The 18687-nt window shown below is 41.8% G+C and overlaps 1 protein-coding gene across 1 annotated transcript in view; it reads left to right on the forward strand.

The window, feature by feature from the left end:
* Positions 1-662: 662 nt before the first annotated feature.
* The window catches only part of LOC124005012 (glucagon receptor-like), a 32668-nt gene continuing 14643 nt past the window's right edge, over positions 663-18687 (forward strand). Inside the window, exon 1 of the mRNA XM_046313840.1 lies at positions 663-832. The gene's annotated coding sequence lies outside the window, so the exon portion shown is untranslated. The remainder of the gene's footprint in view (positions 833-18687) is intronic.

Raw genomic sequence — 18687 nt, forward strand, 5'->3', positions numbered from 1 at the left:
AACAGTGGGATTCTGGCACAGTTAATATTCACCGAATTATGGTTTGTTTGGTAAGACAGTAAAGATTCAAGTATTCTTGTCTTTTGACCTCTGAATATCCTTAATCCAGGGTCATTCTCTGATCAATTTAGAATATAAACTACTTCACATAAATATTTGGTCTTTAAAGGGACAATCTGCAGTTACTACATCCATTTTTGGAATGTTTAATTCATGATAAAGCTTAAACCCATTGATTCTTGAAGAGTATAATTTAAAAATGTCCCTTGGGTTTAGTTCAACTGTCGTATCCCATCAGAAGCTAACCTAAATGCATGTTTTTCCAATGTTTGTAAAGAAAATATATGTAAACTAACACTGTATAGCCTCAAAACATGGTTAGAACTGTCATTTTGATACCATGGATGGTCAGTCCTTGCATCCATAACTCGGTCTATGAATTTGAGTGTGGTTACATTTCTCCAGCCAAATCCCTTAACCTTTTGCCAAAACAGTGAATTGTGAAAATGCTTTGTTATGGTTTCAATTGCGTGAGCGACATCATTTTCCAATTGTATCGTGTTTTTCGTGCATTTCTGAGCGCCCAGCGCAGTCGACAGAGAGTGGGCGAGCCGTGTGCTAATTTGTTTCAATTCCTTGCAGAGTGGTTTCACAAGCTTCACAAGTATTTCAGCGCTACGGGTGGAGGCGCCTCTGTCTCACAAACCTTATTGATTCCTCTACATACCTGTATTTTTGAAATACGCTCTGTATTTGCCGTTTGAAGGCCATTTCACATGCGCACGGGATCTAGAAAAGAAACCTCCACTGAAAGAAAATGATTCCCAGAACGGTAAGATAATGCTTTCATTATGAATTTCAGTGATAGTGTTTATTAATGGTCTAAATTACATTGGCTGGCAACTTTGTAGTCTGCATTGATAGATGCACTTTTGCGGATAAAGTATATAAAATAGATATATTGTTTAAGTGGTTTAGCTCAGTGTGAGGCACATGAGCCACTTGCTGATAATTGTACATCATTTGCCCAATTATGTGTAACATGATTGTCGTTCAGCCACTTCAGGCGTCCAGGATTATGTAATGCTATTTAACATGATCAGAAAGCAGACTTTCGCCCGGAGAAATGTATATTCGGCCTAAATAAAACAATGAATTGATCATTATCACAGTAACAATTGATTAGAAATAGTAGGCTATATTATTAGTATTATTATTTGTTGTAGTAGTAGCTGTAGTGGTAGTAGTAAGCCGAGTGATATTTATATGATAATTTTCCTATTATGTAGAGTAGACTTTATATTCATATGTTATACTTTATATTTTATGCTGCTGCATGTTATTGGTTTTCCTATTAGGCCCTTTCGTTTCCCTTTCCATTAGGCCTATATTTATCTGATATGGTATGGTTACATGTTTGTTTAATTTTCAAACTGACAAGTTTGCAAACGCCAGTAGGCCTGTTGTCACATCAATATTATGATAAGTGCTAGAAAGTTACTACGTTGGAAATAACAAGTCATGGTTGTGCGTGCAGACTGCGGGTATGCTTCACATCTGTGCCTTGCGCACAACTAGCGCTCTCTACCCATGAATTTGCTCTTGACAGCTGTAGTGCAGCATGAGGGCGCGCTTCCAGAAACAAATGGAAAGGAAAGGGAAAGGGGGATACCTAGCCAATGGAAGGCGCTAATCTAATGTATTGATAGTTGGGCAAACAGCTGAAATCTTGTTGGTTTGAGGATTAACCTATTTGGCTAGGATTAACCTATTTTTGTTTTAGACTGTACAACTATTTGTGTGGCGTGGTAAACAATATTTTAATATGGGGGTCTTTCATTTTATAAAGAACGGAAACCTCATTTTACGAGAAAGCATATATAACAATATTGCTCCTTTGTTGAGGTTTGAGGTGAGTTCATGGGTTATTGAACACAGGACCTCGTAAATAAAAAATAAAAAAGAGTTCATTACAGATGTATTTATGTGATGTGTTCGAAACTGGTTGGTCAAGTTCTCATAGCAAGTAGCTGCAAGTAGTCCTATCTACAGGTGAATTATTCTTCAAGAGGCAATGGTGAATTCCTGACAAAAGACAACTGGACACTGACATGCATCATTTTGATTAGATTAGTTGTTCTAAGGCAGCTCCAAAATGCAGGTGTTTCAGCCTAGCTCAGTGCTTTCTGTGGTGGTGCGGCAGCCATCTGAAAATACGGAGCGTAGGGGTTGGTAATGTTTTCTAGTTGTGCCGTGTTTGGCTCAGTGTTCTGTCACTCATAGGGACACTATCGCCGCAAAATCTACACGGAGAGCAAAAAAAAATCAAGCCCCTTGGGAACTGCCATAGAGTTAAATTAGAAGTGCCCATCCATGAAGGCTCAAGGTCATTGGCCACAGATAAAATGTCAACTCACGTTATATCTACAGTAATTTTGATTGGACTGACTTTCAAAATCTTAGCTAGCAAGCTTGCAGTCATCATCATGAATCAAGTCGACAATCTACTGGCAAATTATTTTCAACCCGTGAAATTATTGATAAAACGTATCGGTGCTCATCGGCCTTTGGACATAAACATTGTACAACGAGTTGGAAATCGCAAATGTCACAATGGAAGGAGGGAATCAGGAATCAGTGGCTAACTGCAAGCATTGCAAAGCAATCACTAGCTTGCTATTCAGTGGAGTGGATGTGTGGTCCAAGTCTGGGTTTAAGGGTCTTTTTTACAAGCTTGGAAGGATAAACATTCAACATTGGCCATGCTGTCAATCCAGCATGAATTCTGTCGTTTTCAAAACAACTGGAAACTCAGAACTGGGAAATCTCAGACCTCAGTGAGTTCAAGACAACTGGGAATTCTCTGAAAAAAAGTGCTCCGATTGGAAAAATACATTTTGAAAGGTCATCCAACTCAGAATTCCAAGTCGAGAACCCTAGAGCTCCGACCTGAAGGTCACTAAACATCATGATTTGACCTTGTTTTTTTTTTCAAGTTCCCAGTTGTCTTGAAAGCACCCTAAATCCAGAGAATGCCAGACTTTGACAAAGTTTGATGGCAAAATGTGCCCACAAAGGAATGCAGCGCCAGCTTCCTGTTCAAGTGAGCACAGCACAACAAGGTGAGTCCAAACATGTCTTGTATGCTGCTGCATAAATTATGTAATATGCCAGGGATGTGTGTATACCATAGCTAAGAAAGTAATAGTGTGTGTAGTAAGCTGTTAGTAGCCATTTCACCCTCATACTTTAGCCTACTGTTCTGACTTGGTGGTGCACATGTAGCCTATAGCCTGTTATAGAGAAATGTCATTATTGAATATTGTACGCTTGCTTATATGCCCCCTTTATTTATCCTACGGTTCTGTCTTGGTGTACAAGGAGAATACTGCAAGAATGGCCCATGTTCTAAATTTTGTCACTGTAAATATAAAAAATGCTGAACAAATAGTTATATTGATTACGTCCGTCCTAGCTCGCTCATTAATGTCTTTATCGAAATTCCCTCTAATCTGATCTAATCTGCTTATGCCATAGTTTGTGACCGACCACCTTGATCCGGTCTTACGTAGCAACATTTGAAATTGTTTTTTTATTTTCACAATGGATGAAAGCAGACACAGAGCTATAAAATTGTATATCATACACTGCATTTGAGGAACAATAATTCTGCTTTGAAAGTTGATAGACTTTTAACCTCACTTTTGAGAAAATGGCCTCTGAATGTTTTGGTGCCTACTTGAGAGCTCTTCTTTGTCTACACCCATTCAGCATCATTCACACCCTCTTAACCTTTAGTCCCATCCAACTATTTAAGGGTTGATCCGAGCATTCTGTCCTAACAACAAAAGTCAAACACCCAAGCTAACTGGCTAACATTGGCTAGCTTGCTAGCTATTTCCAGACACAAATGAGAAAACTGCTCACTGACCATTTTACTCCCCCAAGCAGCTGGTTAGGCTGTGTTTATGTTATCCAGAGCGTTGGTGACTGCAACTGTGCTGCTGGCAACAATTAAAACATTTTTGCCAATGTTTACTGACATGACACCGGCCATATTCAACGGATGTCAGGCGTTCATAGATTCATCAGTTATTCTGCGCTCTGGCACACTCAGACGAGATTTCTCTGAAATCGGAGTAGATAGCCAGAGTAAATTTACCAGCTACTGTCTATCAACAGTTGTCACAGTGACATTCTATTGAAATGGTTACTTGCATAGTGGAGTCTTTTGTTAAGAAGTGTAGCTAGCTACCTAGCTAGGTAAACAATGAACCATAATCCCAAGTCATGATGTTACTACCCTGCATGAATCTGCAGTTGGCTAACCAACCAGGTTCAATGTTAGCAAGCTAACATTAGGCTATATCTAGCAAAGCAAATGGCTCTGAGATGCAAATAATAAGATCATACACGTAACGTTAGCTAGCGAGCCAGACAGCCAGCTAACCTAGCTAGCTAACAGTACACTTTAACTTGAAATGAAAATGACTTTCTGTCAAAATTAGAAATGAGTAATATCTGAAAATGTAGCTCTGCTGTGAAGTAGTCACCCGCGACATACGCCTAGTTTCCTGAGACAAGTCACATTTGTATAAGCAAGTCAGCCATATCAGCTATGATTTTTAAAAGGCAGTAAATGTTGCTGAATGAACTGTCATGCTGCCAGACAAGGCTCTGCTGATAGCCAGTTGTAACAGTGGTAAGGCTTTGGAACTGCTGTTGAGACAGCATTATCTAGGCCCTAACAGTTTGTGGGTATCGTTTGTCACTGTTAAAGTCCAATGAATGTATTATTCAGTGTTGTGTAGTGGTTTTCCCAACGAAGATTTACATGCTAAAATCACAACTGATGATCACTATGATTTATGTTTAGAAATGTTAGTTCGGAGTAAAGTGTCAGTACAGTACTGAGTGCTGATAGGCACTCAGAGATTTGGCTGAATGATAATACTGATGGACTGTCACATGTGTTTCTCGTCGCCCTCTGCTCTCCACCCTCCTGTTAGTGGTAGGGGCTTATGCAAACAAAAACCTTGGCTCCCATTGTCACGCTGTACAAAATGACAAACAGTACTGTTCATATTTTCTCTCTTTTTTAGACCAGCGCTGTTTCCTAAACATCATCCCCAAACACAACCACCTCACCACCGTTGCCTTCTACTGGTAAAGCATGCAAGCAAGATGAAAGTTATTTTTGAACATGTGAGAAGGGTAACAGTTCAGCGTGGCTTAGTGCTTCTTCTTTCGTAGCAGGTGCTGTCAGAAAGTTACATGCAATGCATATACACATATTTGTACGTCCAGATGTATTTATATTCACAGAGATGCACTACAGGCCACACAGACACACATCAGCTTAGCAACTCACGCACACATATACTGACTCTCTCTCTCTCTCTCTCTCTCTGTCTCTCTGTCTCTCTCTGTCTCTCTCTGTCTCTCTCTCTCTCTCTCTCTCTCTCTCTCTCTCTCTCTCTCTCTCTCTCTCTCTCTCTCTCTCTCTCTCTCTCTGTCTGTCTCTCTCTCTCTCTGTCTCTCTGTCTCCCTGAGAGACGTGATCACGGAGGCCAGCTGTAGTAACGGTCCCATTACGTAAAATGAGAGCTCTTTCTGCCGGGCGTGTCAGCGTGAATTGGGCTGGCACCTAATGCTCCTCTGTTAGAGGCACAGACAGTTGTGCCGTGTGTCTGTCAATGCGCTGGCCCACGCACCTGACACCACTCAGAATGACAGGGTTGTGACATCAGGCACTCCAGGGATGTGGTGCTAATGGGTTCAGTAATCACTGTTTAGAGCAAAGGAATTTTATACCAGCAGGGGCGTCTGGTTGCTGGGATATGCCACAGCTCCTACACTTTACAAGGAGTCCAGGAGTGCATTGCTGTAACACTCTCTCTCTCTCTCTCTGTCTCTGTCTCTCTCTGTCTGTCTCTCTCTCTGTCTCTGTCTCTCTCTCTGTCTCTCTCTCTCTCTCTCTCTCTCTCTCTCTCTCTCTCTCTCTCTCTCTCTGTCTGTCTGTCGTCTGTCTGTCTGTCTGTCTGTCTGGTCTGTCTGTCTGTCTGTCTCTCTGTCTCCCCTGAGACGTTGCTGTAGTAACGGTCCCATTACGTTGGTGCTGTCTTTCAAGGAGTCCTGCATTGCTGTGGCTTGGTAAACATCCGTGGCTTGCAATTTGTTTAAAGAGAATCCGCCGCAATTACGTGCAGACGGACACAGAATGGATGTCGTGAGCAAGTAAAACGTGTGTGGGCATTGTCCTATGGCACCCGAATGAAATAGATTACTGCCGTATTGACCTATTTGTGCTGACAGTGAGCCAAAGGCCCAATATGTCTTGTTTGACTTTAATGGATTGTATTAAAATATGTGCACGTACAATCTAGGAAGATTGGTCGATGCTTGATCAAGGTGTTCTACTTTTGAAGATTATAAAATGTATCCGTCCTTGAATATTATCAATGATCTTCCAAACATATTTTTTTTTTAGGATTTGTTTGGGATTTTCCGCAATGGATATTGTTTATGTACCGATATCAAGACGGGGAATTTCCTTTGTACCTGTTTGCCGTCTTGAAAATATAAGTAAACAACACAAACATCTTGTAGGTTGTTAATTGATTACTTTCCTCATTTCAATTACACATGCAGTATAATTTTCCATTCAGTCATACCCATGATCCGATCATGCACTCAGATTTTTTTTTTTAAATCTAATTTGGTCAAAGAGGTCAGCATGAATGGGCTATGGAGTCCCTAAATTGTACAGAAGGTTGATCATGGCAGGATAAAGGCCAGTAACAACATATTTTCAGTCAGACAAGCATACTTAAAGCATCTATGACCTTCTCATGAGACACCACCCTGCATAGACAACAACAAAAACAACCCGACAGCAGACAGCAGACAACAACAACAAAAACAAAAAAGTTGCTTTAAACATCCCATCCTGTCATTCACTATGGGACGTTCGCGTCTCGATTTGAAGGGAATACCTTAACTGGTATGCTATTGTTGCAGGTCTTTCTGTTGGCACTTCTACAGTACATGGGAACCCCACGAACAGTTCTCCCCTCATTTCCTTCACCCTCTAACTTAGGTAGACTTCTAAATTGCCTGAGGGGTTTCATTTGTTTCTAATCCTCCTCTATGGGGATGTGCCAAGGCATAGCTCCGCTGCAGCTGGACTGAAGATAGACAGCGCATAGAGCTTTTCTTATCTGCTTCGTGTAGAGAGGGAATCTATGAGGTATCAGTGCAAATATGATATCCGAATCGGTTGACCATTTTAAGGACGATATTGAGATGTGAATCAACTCGCATAGGTCCAGAAGTCCAACCTTGGGTTGATTCTTATAAGCTACAGAGTTCTCATGAATTTACTGGGTCTTTTACAACAGTTAATTTTCTTGTCGCACCAATTGTTCATGTTAGATTCTACTTTGATATGAGTCTTTGGTCTTGACAGAGTAGGTGAAGTCCTATTTGTTCTGTTTACAGTAAGTCGGCTATTGCATTTAGAAGGAAACATTTCTTCTCATGTTTACTCAGTCCTCCATATTTCACCTTTGAACTTACTGACCTATGATTTTGACAGCCGAAGTTACTTCCAGGGAATGTCTGCTTAATGATTGATTAACTGTCTTGCCAAGTCGTGGCTGTTATGTCATGTGTTTAATTACTAATTAAAAGGACTAAGGCGCCACTTATGAGGAAATGGGAAAAATGTGCCTATCATCAAGCATTCAAGACAGAGAAAAATAAACTGGGGATTTTAATGACGCCTCCTCTTTTATTTGGCAATTTTGTTGCCTCATGATTTATCAGGGAAAGACCGTAACGTAACCTATCTGGATAAGAGCGTCTGCTAAATGACTTAAATGTAAATGTATCTGTTATGAGATGTCAGACATGGCTATTGTTTGTTTTAGCATTATTGTGTGTGTGCGTGCGTGCATAACATTAATACATTTAATTTGTATAGCGCTTTTAATTACAGAGTTATCTTAAGCTCTACTGAGGATATATATTTTTTTACAATTATATAATAAAACATTTAGAATCAAGGCAAGTTAAATAGCGATAGTGGGCTAGGTGCTAAATACATTTTGGATTGGGACAATGACTATCAAAAATACATAGGCACGGGAGCAGAAGGCTCGGTCCCCCATCGTTCGAAGATGTGTCTTGGGGACTTGAAGCCTTAGGGAGTGGCTAGAGTGGATAGTGCGAGGTGGCTCACTGATTGAGATGAGGTCGTTGATTTAGGTGGGGCTCAACCCATCAAAGCTTTAAATACAAGCATGAGGATTTTATAGTTGATCCTGTAGTTCACCGGTAGCCAGTGGAGTTGGGCCAGGATTGGGGTGATGTGGTCTGACTAGGGCTGTTTCGGTGACCGTATTACCACCACACCGGTGGTCACGAGTCATGAATACAGTCAAATTCCACGTGACCGTTTAGTCACTGTAATTAGGCTTCTCCAAGCTCTGATGGTCGTGGCGGTCATTAGTAGCCGACCAAACGTTTAATTACCTGGTACTCAGTACTCTATTGTCCCTCTAATCACTCTGACATCAATGCAAATTGAAAATCTAATCAAACACTTCATGAGAGCCCATGAGTTCATGTTGCGCAACATTTCTATAGGCCATGCAATTGCGGGAGAAAACAGAGTAATGGGCTCTATTAAAAAGAGGATGATTCCATCAGCTTTCTATAGGCTAGGCCTACTATATTTATTTCTCAACTTTCCTAATATTGAGCATATTGCTTGTCTTTAAAACAGGAGTATAGCCTACCTAGCTGGTATGAAAATTAATGGAGCCTTGTCACACATATATTATTTAGTATATGTAAAGACAAGATTAAATCAAGAATAATTTGATGGGGAAAAATATTAGCCTATCACTTGTGAATGATATATTATCACTTGATGCCCAGCATAAGGCAAGAAACAATATCTTTTTTTTGCGACTTTTTCGATTCATAGTCACACACCTCATGTAGCCTAGGCCCGCCCATAGGCCTATAGACTTTGATAAGTTTTGAACCACAGCTAAAGTGGTCAAATAACTTCTTAAAATTAAGCACATTAATCTGCTTTACAAGGGATGTAGAGCCTAACTGGCTGCGCGTGTGTTTCAAGTTTGGGAAAGATAATTTTCACCATGAAAATGCACCTTTAGCCTCCCGAGTGGAGGCGCATGGCAGTGCTTGAGGCATCACTACAGACCCGGGTTTGATCCCAGGCTGTGTTACAGTCGGCCGAAACCGGGAGACTCATGAGGCGGTGCACAATTGGCCCAGCGTCGTCCGGGTTAGGGAAGGGGTTTTCCTTGTCCCATGGCACTCTAGTGACTCCTTGTGGCGGGCCGGGTGCAAGGAAGCTGACCTCAATCACCAGCTGGACGGTGTAGCCTCCACACATTGGTGCGGCTGGCTTCCGGGTTCAGCGAGCAGTGCGGCCGTGTTTTTTTTTCCGGGGATGCATGGCTCTCGACCTTCGCCTCTCCTGAGTCCTGAGGGGAGCTTCAGCAATGGGCCAAGGCTGTAACTACCAATTGGATCTCACGAAAAAGGGGTACAAGTCTTTTTTTAAATAATGCAACTTGTGGCAAATTCCTGCATGGAGCCTTCACCGTGGGCTGCAACTTTAAGAGCGCATCAGCAGTCAGAAAGGATGAAATAAAGATGGCTCTTCCGGCTCTCTGGGAGGTAGCTCTCGGTTGGCGTGGCAGTTTGATTGAGGTGTGCAATGCTGCAGAAGTCTTCTCTATTTTCAGCGTGCTGAATTTGTGAAGTGTTTTAACTCGATCATCGGTATTGCCTCTCTAGATCGCGGTTGTTATCTTTTGGGAACGCACCAGTTATTGATGGGATGGATTAGTAGCAACATTGTTACGAAACTTTGACATACAAACAAACAAACCATCAGACGGACAGACTGTGCAACTACAAGCCTGAAGTCAACAGCTAAGACCACTCTCTCTCTCTCTAGCTTCCCTCTATCATTCCAGTGCTTTACACTGCAGCAGACCTTCTATTTTTATCAATGTGCTTCGCTTTGATGTTCAGTGTCGCTGGACTATTATTGCCAGAAGTATCTGGGTTGACATTGTAGTTACAAGGGAGGTTGCTTGCAAGTTTATGGTTTATTGCTATTTGAACTGTATTGATGTGGGGTGATACAATTGACATGTGGCCAAGAAGATTTTGGACATTTTAAGGCCTTTGTTTTGTCTATGAACACCCCCATTCATACACTCCCATTCATACCCTCTGCACTCCTCCACTGGGAGGTAAAGACAGATTATTGCAAATCCGCTAATGTTGATGACTGGGTTCTTTCTTGTAAAATTGTTTGTATGAAGTTGCCGTTAAATTGCTCTGCCATTCTTATTGTATGAGGTATTATTAGTTGGGTTACCCCTGTGCTGTGATGTGGCTATCTGGTAAAAAGGCTACACTCTAGGCAGTCTCTTCTGCTGATGTGTGTGGGTCTGGTAGTGGTACTCTCTCTATCCTACTCTTTTCCTTTCGGCAGGGTTAATACCTACCCCTCTCTAACAATACCGCTACATCCTTTACAATAAAAGCATTACATGCATAATCACATTTGGGGTCACTTTTGATATTGGTGTTTTCCCGCTAATGTAAGATTCGCGCTTATAGCCTACTGCCATGTGCACATGGCTGCCCTTATAATGTGAAGAAATAGCCTAATACTTTATCAACATTGAAAGCTAAATGTGTTGATCTGTTGTGTCAGCCACATTGTGTAAAACTTTTTTTTTTATGGTAGTGCTTGTAGTCATTTGGGATCTATCGCATCCCACAACTCTCCCAGACTATGTTTGGAATATTTATCTTTCACACAGAATAGAATAGGTCAACTTTTATACGTCTTGGGATAGTAGATTGACATAGGCTAGTGCTTTTCCTGTTCGTTAGGTCTACTCATCTTGTTGGCTGACAAAGAGTAAATGTGGACAGTTCTTCCAATATCTTCAATACGCACCTTGGAATTGGTTAAAGAAATGGGTAGTTGCGTCCCCAATGTATCTGTCTTTACTTGTAGAGAAAGAACTGATCACGTGATGGAGAGCCATTTGAGTGACAGGTGCTTCGTACCGTGCAGCACTCAGGGAAAAGGGCACAGCGCAGCTTTCCGGGCCAAGGGCACAACAGCCACACAAAGGGGATGCCGCTGTGAAATTCGAGGGATTGTCAAGTGATTGTCAAATTGCGAATGAGAGACTGATGAAGTGTGTACAGCCTGCTCAAGAACCAAAGCAGAGATCATGCCTTTCAAGAGCCTATTTTCAAGTCATCGTTAGAGTCGCATCATGCAGCATTACAAAGTATTACAAATCAAAACATATAATCCAACGTTTGTAGAACAACTGAAGTTACATTAATAACTCTAAATTAAGCATATAGGAGTACCCATTTCTTTGTTAACCACTCAACAAAGAATAGCCGCTTGTGCGCACTTCCCTCAAATCATTTGGAGAAAATATCCTTTCTATTTTATTCAGCTTTGTTCAATTGTATTCTTCAATCTTAAAAATAAATAATGACAAGGAATTCTAAGCAAATCTTGCCAGATAAATTAACTAGTGTAGCCCACAGCCATATGGCATAGCCAGATCATGCTATTCTGTTCTTCGGAAATGGAGTATTTAAACCTGTCTAAAATAAATCATGGTTTATTGTGAAGGTGTAGGTTATATTATATGGACTTAGACTTTTTAAAATGTAGATGTTCCAAAGGTCTGCATCAGTGGCTTGTAGGCCAGGAGATGCTAAATGTGTTTGTCAATTAACGCAGAGAAGGATAGAGAAGGATCAAACTTGACTCCTAAGCTGGAAGATGACAGAGGACAAGTGGATGGCCTGGCCGCTGATTATAGGGCAGATGTTTCCAGCACTGGTGACCTGCTTGGGTTTCCCAATAAGCATAGCCTCAGTCTTGCTACTGTTCAACTGGAGGAAGATCTGACTTATCCCCAGTGGAGGCTGCTGAGGGCTGGACGGCTCATAATAATGTCTGGAACGGGGCAAATGAAATGGCATCAAACACACGGTAACCATGGTAACCACCTGTTTCATGTATTTGATTCCACTCATTCATTTCCAGCAGGTACCACAAGCCCATCCTCCCCTATTAAGGTGCCACTAACATCCTGTGACCCATACCCATGTGTGTGTGTGCTTTTGTATGTGTGCCCACATCGCCGCCTATTCGCGTGTGCGTCTACACTATGTGCGTGGGTGCTTAGAAGCCTACTGTTTGGGTGTGCACAGGACATACGTGAGATGTAAGGAGAGTTGCATCTTTAGCCATCTTTGTATACATTCTCTTGGAATGTTATCAGCCCTGGTGAACTTTGTGTGGAGACGAGTTTTATGAAAGCAGACAGAGAGGAATCTGTATGTCACAGTCCAGTTCATGTTTTTAGCCTACAAGCTCTGATGTCTTGCCATCCTGTGTAGTCGAAATTGTAATTTAACCACACAGTGCTCTTTGGCATTGGGTCGTTATGATTTATCAGGAGAATCGAGTAAAGTAGCCTCAATCTATTATGTATGCACAGACACACTAATGATCTCATAATTAGAGCCAGGAGTTTTGAGGCACAATGCTTTTACCGGTAATTCCAGCATTGTCCACTAGTGTTGCTGGTTGTGCGTGTACAGCATGTTCGGTAGGGGGGGATTGTCTAAGCCAGGGGAGGCATAGCTCTACAAACCTTAATCCCACACAACCGATTATTTGTCAGGGAATACTATTTGTAGATCAGTCAAATCAAATCAAATCAAATCAAATTGTATTTGTCACATACACATGGTTAGCAGATGTTAATGCGAGTGTAGCGAAATGCTTGTGCTTCTAGTTCCGACAATGCAGTGATAACCAACAAGTAATCTAACTAACAATTCCAAAACTACTGTCTTATACACAGTGTAAGGGGATAAGGAACATGTACATAAGGATATATGAATGAGTGATGGTACAGAGCAGCATACAGTAGATGGTATCGAGTACAGTATATACATATGAGATGAGTGTGTAGACAAAGTAAACAAAGTGGCATAGTTAAAGTGGCTAGTGATACATGTGTTACATAAGGATGCAGTCGATGATGTAGAGTACAGTATATACATATGCATATGAGATGAATAATGTAGGGTAAGTAACATTATATAAGGTAGCATTGTTTAAAGTGGCTAGTGATATATTTACATCATTTCCCATCAATTCCCATTATTAAAATGGCTGGAGTTGGGTCAGTGTCAATGACAGTGTGTTGGCAGCAGCCACTCAATGTTAGTGGTGGCTGTTTAACAGTCTGATGGCCTTGAGATAGAAGCTGTTTTTCAGTCTCTCGGTCCCAGCTTTGATGCACCTGTACTGACCTCGCCTTCTGGATGATAGCGGGGTGAACAGGCAGTGGTTCGGGTGGTTGATGTCCTTGATGATCTTTATGGCCTTCCTGTAACAACGGGTGGTGTAGGTGTCCTGGAGGGCAGGTAGTTTGCCCCCGGTGATGCGTTGTGCAGTCCTCACTACCCTCTGGAGAGCCTTACGGTTGAGGGCGGAGCAGTTGCCGTACCAGGCGGTGATACAGCCCGCCAGGATGCTCTCGATTGTGCAGTGATTCTACTTCTCAATTTGCTCAAGCTGATCCTATCCAACAGACTCAGAAGTTGTATCTAAAAAATAGATCAGTTTAAAAATCTATATATTATTGTTCTTTATTTAACTACACAAGTCAGTTAAGAACAAGTTCTTATTTCCAATGACAGCCTAGGAACAGTGGGTTAATTGCCTTGTTCAGGGGCAGAAGAACAGATTTTTACATTGTCAGCTCAGGGATTCAATCTTGCAAACTTTCAGTTATTAGTCCAATGCTCTAACCACTAGGCTACCTGCCGCCCACAGTTAAAAAGGAGAGTCAATGAAACCAACCATGGAAGTCCATTGGAGTTAATTCAGGGGAGTAGCACTGACCGGGACTCGAACCGATGTCCAGTAACTGTCAAGCCAACACCTTAACCATTACATAACATTTCCTAGGATTTCCTTCTAGCAGCAACACCAGTGGACAATGCTGGAAATACCAGTAATAGCACAATGCCTCAAAAGTGCCCCCAAACTTTTTTCTAATGGATGTCAGACACTGTATTTTATCATTATTGTGTGCATGTGTGGGTGTGTGCTTGCGTGGGTATGCTGGCTTTCGTGCCTGTGCATGTCTTTGCCCATTTCTGTGTACTTTGCCATATAGTATACCGGTATGTGTGCGTAAACATGTGGAAATTACAGCTCTCTCTCTGAAGTAAAAATCACAGTGGTTACTATGTGGATCCCCGCATTCCTCCCCCCCTCCTCCACACAACAACATGATTGAAGATGGATGTCACTCAAGGAGAAGGGCCAACGGGTCCACAGCTTCCTGTAACTTTCCTCTGCTCATCAGAGCTCTGATCTGCCTCAGAGACACAACAACAGCAGGAATTCAGCAACAATTCCTCTCCCCTTCCCTTGTTAGCTATAGTGCTGAATCTGACCCCAGCTTCTGAGTTTGAATGTCTGAATTTGAAAAGGCATTCATTATTCTCATCTCTGTAGCTTACGCCATCCATGCACCACACATTTCATTTTTGAAATATGCTCCCTGTGTGCTAAAGTGCTAATGCATGGAGAAGGTTTATTTTCTCCCCGCTGACAGTGTCTACAGCAGTGGCGACCCCGTCATTCGGGGCAGGTTTTTGAGCCCCATCTGTTCAGCTAAAAAGATATATACAGTACCAGTCAAAAGGTTTGGATACACCTACTCATTCCAGGGTTTTTCTTTATTTTGAATCTTTTCTACATTGTAGAATAATAGTGAAGACATCACAACTATGAAATAACAAATATGGAATCATGTAGTAACCAAAAAAGTGTTAAACAAATCCAAATATATTTTTGATTTTAGATTCTTCAAAGTAGCCACCCTTTGCCTTGATGATAGTGTTGCAAGCTCTTGGTTATTCTCTCAACCAGCTTCTCGAGGAATGCTTTTCCAAACGTCTTGAAGGAGCTCCCACGTATGTTAAGCACTTGTTTGCTGCTTTTCCTTCACTCTGCTCACTCTGCGGTTCAACTCATCCCAAACCATCTCATTTCGGATGTGGTCATGTGATTGTGGAGGCCAGGTCATCTGATCACTCCATCACTCTCTTTCACTCTCCTTCTTGGTCAAATAGCCCATACACAGCCTGGAGGTATGTTTTGGGTCATTGTCCTGTTGAATAACAAGGGATAGTCCCACTAAGAGCAAACCAGATGGGATGGCGTATTGCTGCAGAATGCTGTGGTAGCCAATCTGGTTAAGTGTGCCTTGAATTCTAAATAAATCACAGACAGCGTCACCAGTAAAGCACCCCCACACCATCACACCTCCTCCTCCATGCTTCATGGTGGGAACCACACATGCGGAGATCATCCGTTCACCTACTCTGCATCTCAAATTTGGACTCATCAGACCAAAGGACAGATTTCCACCAGTCTAATGTCCATTGCTTGTGTTTCTTGGCCCTAGCAAGTCTCTTCTTATTATTGGTGTCCTTTAATAGTGGTTTCTTTGCAGCAATTCAACCATGAAGGCCTGATTCACGCAGTCTCCTCTGAACAGTTGATGTTAAGATGTGTCAGTTATTTGAACTCTTGAAAGCATTTATTTGGACTGCAATTTCTGAAGCTGGTAACTCTAATGAACTTATCTTCTGCAGCAGAGGTAACTTGAAGAAAGTTCTTGAAATTTTCCGCATTGACTGACCTATCTTGTCTATCTATCTTGTCACAACACAACTGATGGGCTCAAACACATTAAGAAGGAAAGAAATTCCACCAATTAACTTTTAACAAGGCACACATGTTAATTGAAATGCATTCCAGGTGACCACCTCATGAAGCTGTATGCGAGAATACCAAGAGTGTGCAGAGCAGTCATCAAGGCAAAGGGTGGCTACTTTGAATAATCTCAAATATAAAATATATTTTGATTTATTTAACACTTTTTTTGGTTACTACATGATTCCATATGTGTTATTTCAAAGTTGTGATGTCTTCAATATTATTCTACAATGTAAAAAATTCAGAAAAACCCTTGAATGGTGTCCAAACTTTTGACTGGTACTGTGTATGTCATGCCTGCTCCCGCTCCCCCTCTCTGGCGCTCATTATGCACACCTGTCACCATCGTTTCGCGCATCAACGCCTCATTGGACTCACCTGGACTCCTTCACGTTTTTGATTGCCTCCCCTATATCTGTCTATTCCTCCGTTTCATACCTGTGTCAGCATTAATGTCGTTTTGTTTCCCCTGTTCTGTTTCATGTACGTTGTTTATTAAATGTTCACTCCCTGTACATGCTTCTCGTCTCCCAGTGTCTGTCCTCACAGTATATATATATATATATATATATTTGTTTTTTTGTGGCTGTTTTGCATGTTATTTTGGCATTAATACGTCACATATAAGTTTGCAAACAATGTAAAAAAAAATATATTTAAAAAATCATAGAGTTAATAAAGCCGCATACAAACATGTTCTCTTTTATGCTTTCTTGAGTAAGGCAGCTCTATAATGCAGGTGTTTCAGCCCAGCTCAGTGCTTTCTGTGGTGGTGCGGCAGCCAGCGGTAAATGCAGAGCATAGGGGTTGGTAGTGTTCTCCAGTTGGACTGCCTCTTATCCACTCATTGTTCCCTTATGCCATAGCTTGAACAGCTCAACAGTCAGTAGAAACCACATTTGTTATGCAAGTCAGCCATATCAGCTATGTTTTCTAAAAAGGCAGTAAATGAGACTGCATGAACTGTTTTGTTGCCAGACAAGGCTCAGCTGATAGCCAGGTGTAGCGGTGGTAAGGATTCAATCCATGGTGCTGAAAAGAAAGCTCTGCTGTTAGGGCAGCATTATGTAGGCCCTAACAGTTTGTCAGCACCGTTTGTCACAGTTATAATGCAACGAATGTATTGTTTAGTGTTGTGTTGTGTAGTGGCTTTGCTGGCATGCATCTAAAAAAAAAGAAGAGTTTGCCCCACCAAGATTTACATACTAACTTTGCCACTAGTCTACAGCACTATAAAGTGAGCAGTGGGAAGCTGACTTGCCCCAGCTTGCCGTATAGACGGCGTCTATCTGTCTAAAACTGGCCGGGTCAGGTCGCACCCATCCATTGCCCTAATTATGCACACAAACTCAAATCCCCAGTTCTAATCTTTCCCCTGTTTGAAGCTGCCGCACTTCCAGGCCTTAGTGTTATTACCTTAGTCACAGATGATGAGTTGGAGGGGTCACCGAGGGCCACTGAACTGACCTGAAATAGCCCGGGTGTTAAGGAGATCCAGTAGCCTAGCTCTGATCCTCTTACAGTCTCTGCCGAAACAGTTTCCCGCTTGACCAGGGTGGAGAGGGTCACACATCATCCACCCTGTTTTAAAAGCATGTCTGCCCTTGATGACAGAAAAACTGTGACAGCACTGGTCAGAGACAGTCCCTCTACTGCAAGTTACATGCAACCAGAACCCCTGGCTCATGTGCTTCCTATTACTGTTTGTGATCGGTGAGAGATGCCAGCTTCCACACAAGATTAACTGTGTTGTAGAAGCTTGGGAAATAGGAAAAACACAACCTGAAAAACTGAGGGCGCAGTTTAGATAACACAACTGACGAGATATCCTTAAACCTTGTGTTTGGTTGGTGAATTACTTGCAGTTCTCTCTTGTTTACATTCTCAAAAGCCTGTGACTCTACTCTATATCACCAGGTTGGCATTGATACATGAAGTCATTGACATGGTAAGTAGACCTGAAATACAATGAATAAATAACCGTCTCGATCTGTGCACTACAGACACTATATCAGCCAACTCCAGGCTGTCATTGGTGAACATTACCCCACTTCTTGACAGTCCCATTTTTACATCTTTCTTCAACATCTTCTTCATCTGCTTATATTTTTGTCTATTTGAGTCCGAGACGAAGTGCCATTCTGTCCCGAAGCGATAATCCGTTTTTCAAAATCATTTGGGCTTAAAATGAGGTGTCGACGAAGCCTTTTATCATTACAGGGTGACAGAGGTTTGCCAAAGACACACGAATAGAATCCGATTTCTCCTTCAAAGCGTATCGTCAGTTAAAACCTGAGCCAATGTTTTGAAGGAAGCCTAGACGGAGGACATTTCTCACGTCATTTCATCTGGTGGATTGAAGCGTGCATGTGTTCCTTCACTGGGCCAAGCTTGTCACTGCCGACACAGTACAGGGATGGATTAAACCTACTTAACCTACACACAAATGTCAAAACATTGCTACCTTTATCACCCCTCATGAAAGGAGGCATGATGAACATACCATTAATTATATACAATACTCTAGATTATATCACATTTTGGAAAATCACGTGGTACCTTGATGAAGAGTGTCTGTACTGTAGCTTGGTTTTGAAAAGTAATTTCTTTCTTGACATAAGTCATCCGTGCTATGTTGCCTTTCTCCCTATTCCTCACGTCTCGCAAACTTTGGCCAAACCTGTTATGGCAGCCCAGGTTGTCTCATGATGCTGCCTCTTACCCGTCTACATTCTGGCGTCAGATAGGTTCCAGTTTGAGTGGTTTCCTGCCAGGTATGA

Source organism: Oncorhynchus gorbuscha, linkage group LG19 (genome assembly GCF_021184085.1).
Source record: "Oncorhynchus gorbuscha isolate QuinsamMale2020 ecotype Even-year linkage group LG19, OgorEven_v1.0, whole genome shotgun sequence".
NCBI classification, from domain to species: domain Eukaryota; kingdom Metazoa; phylum Chordata; class Actinopteri; order Salmoniformes; family Salmonidae; genus Oncorhynchus; species Oncorhynchus gorbuscha.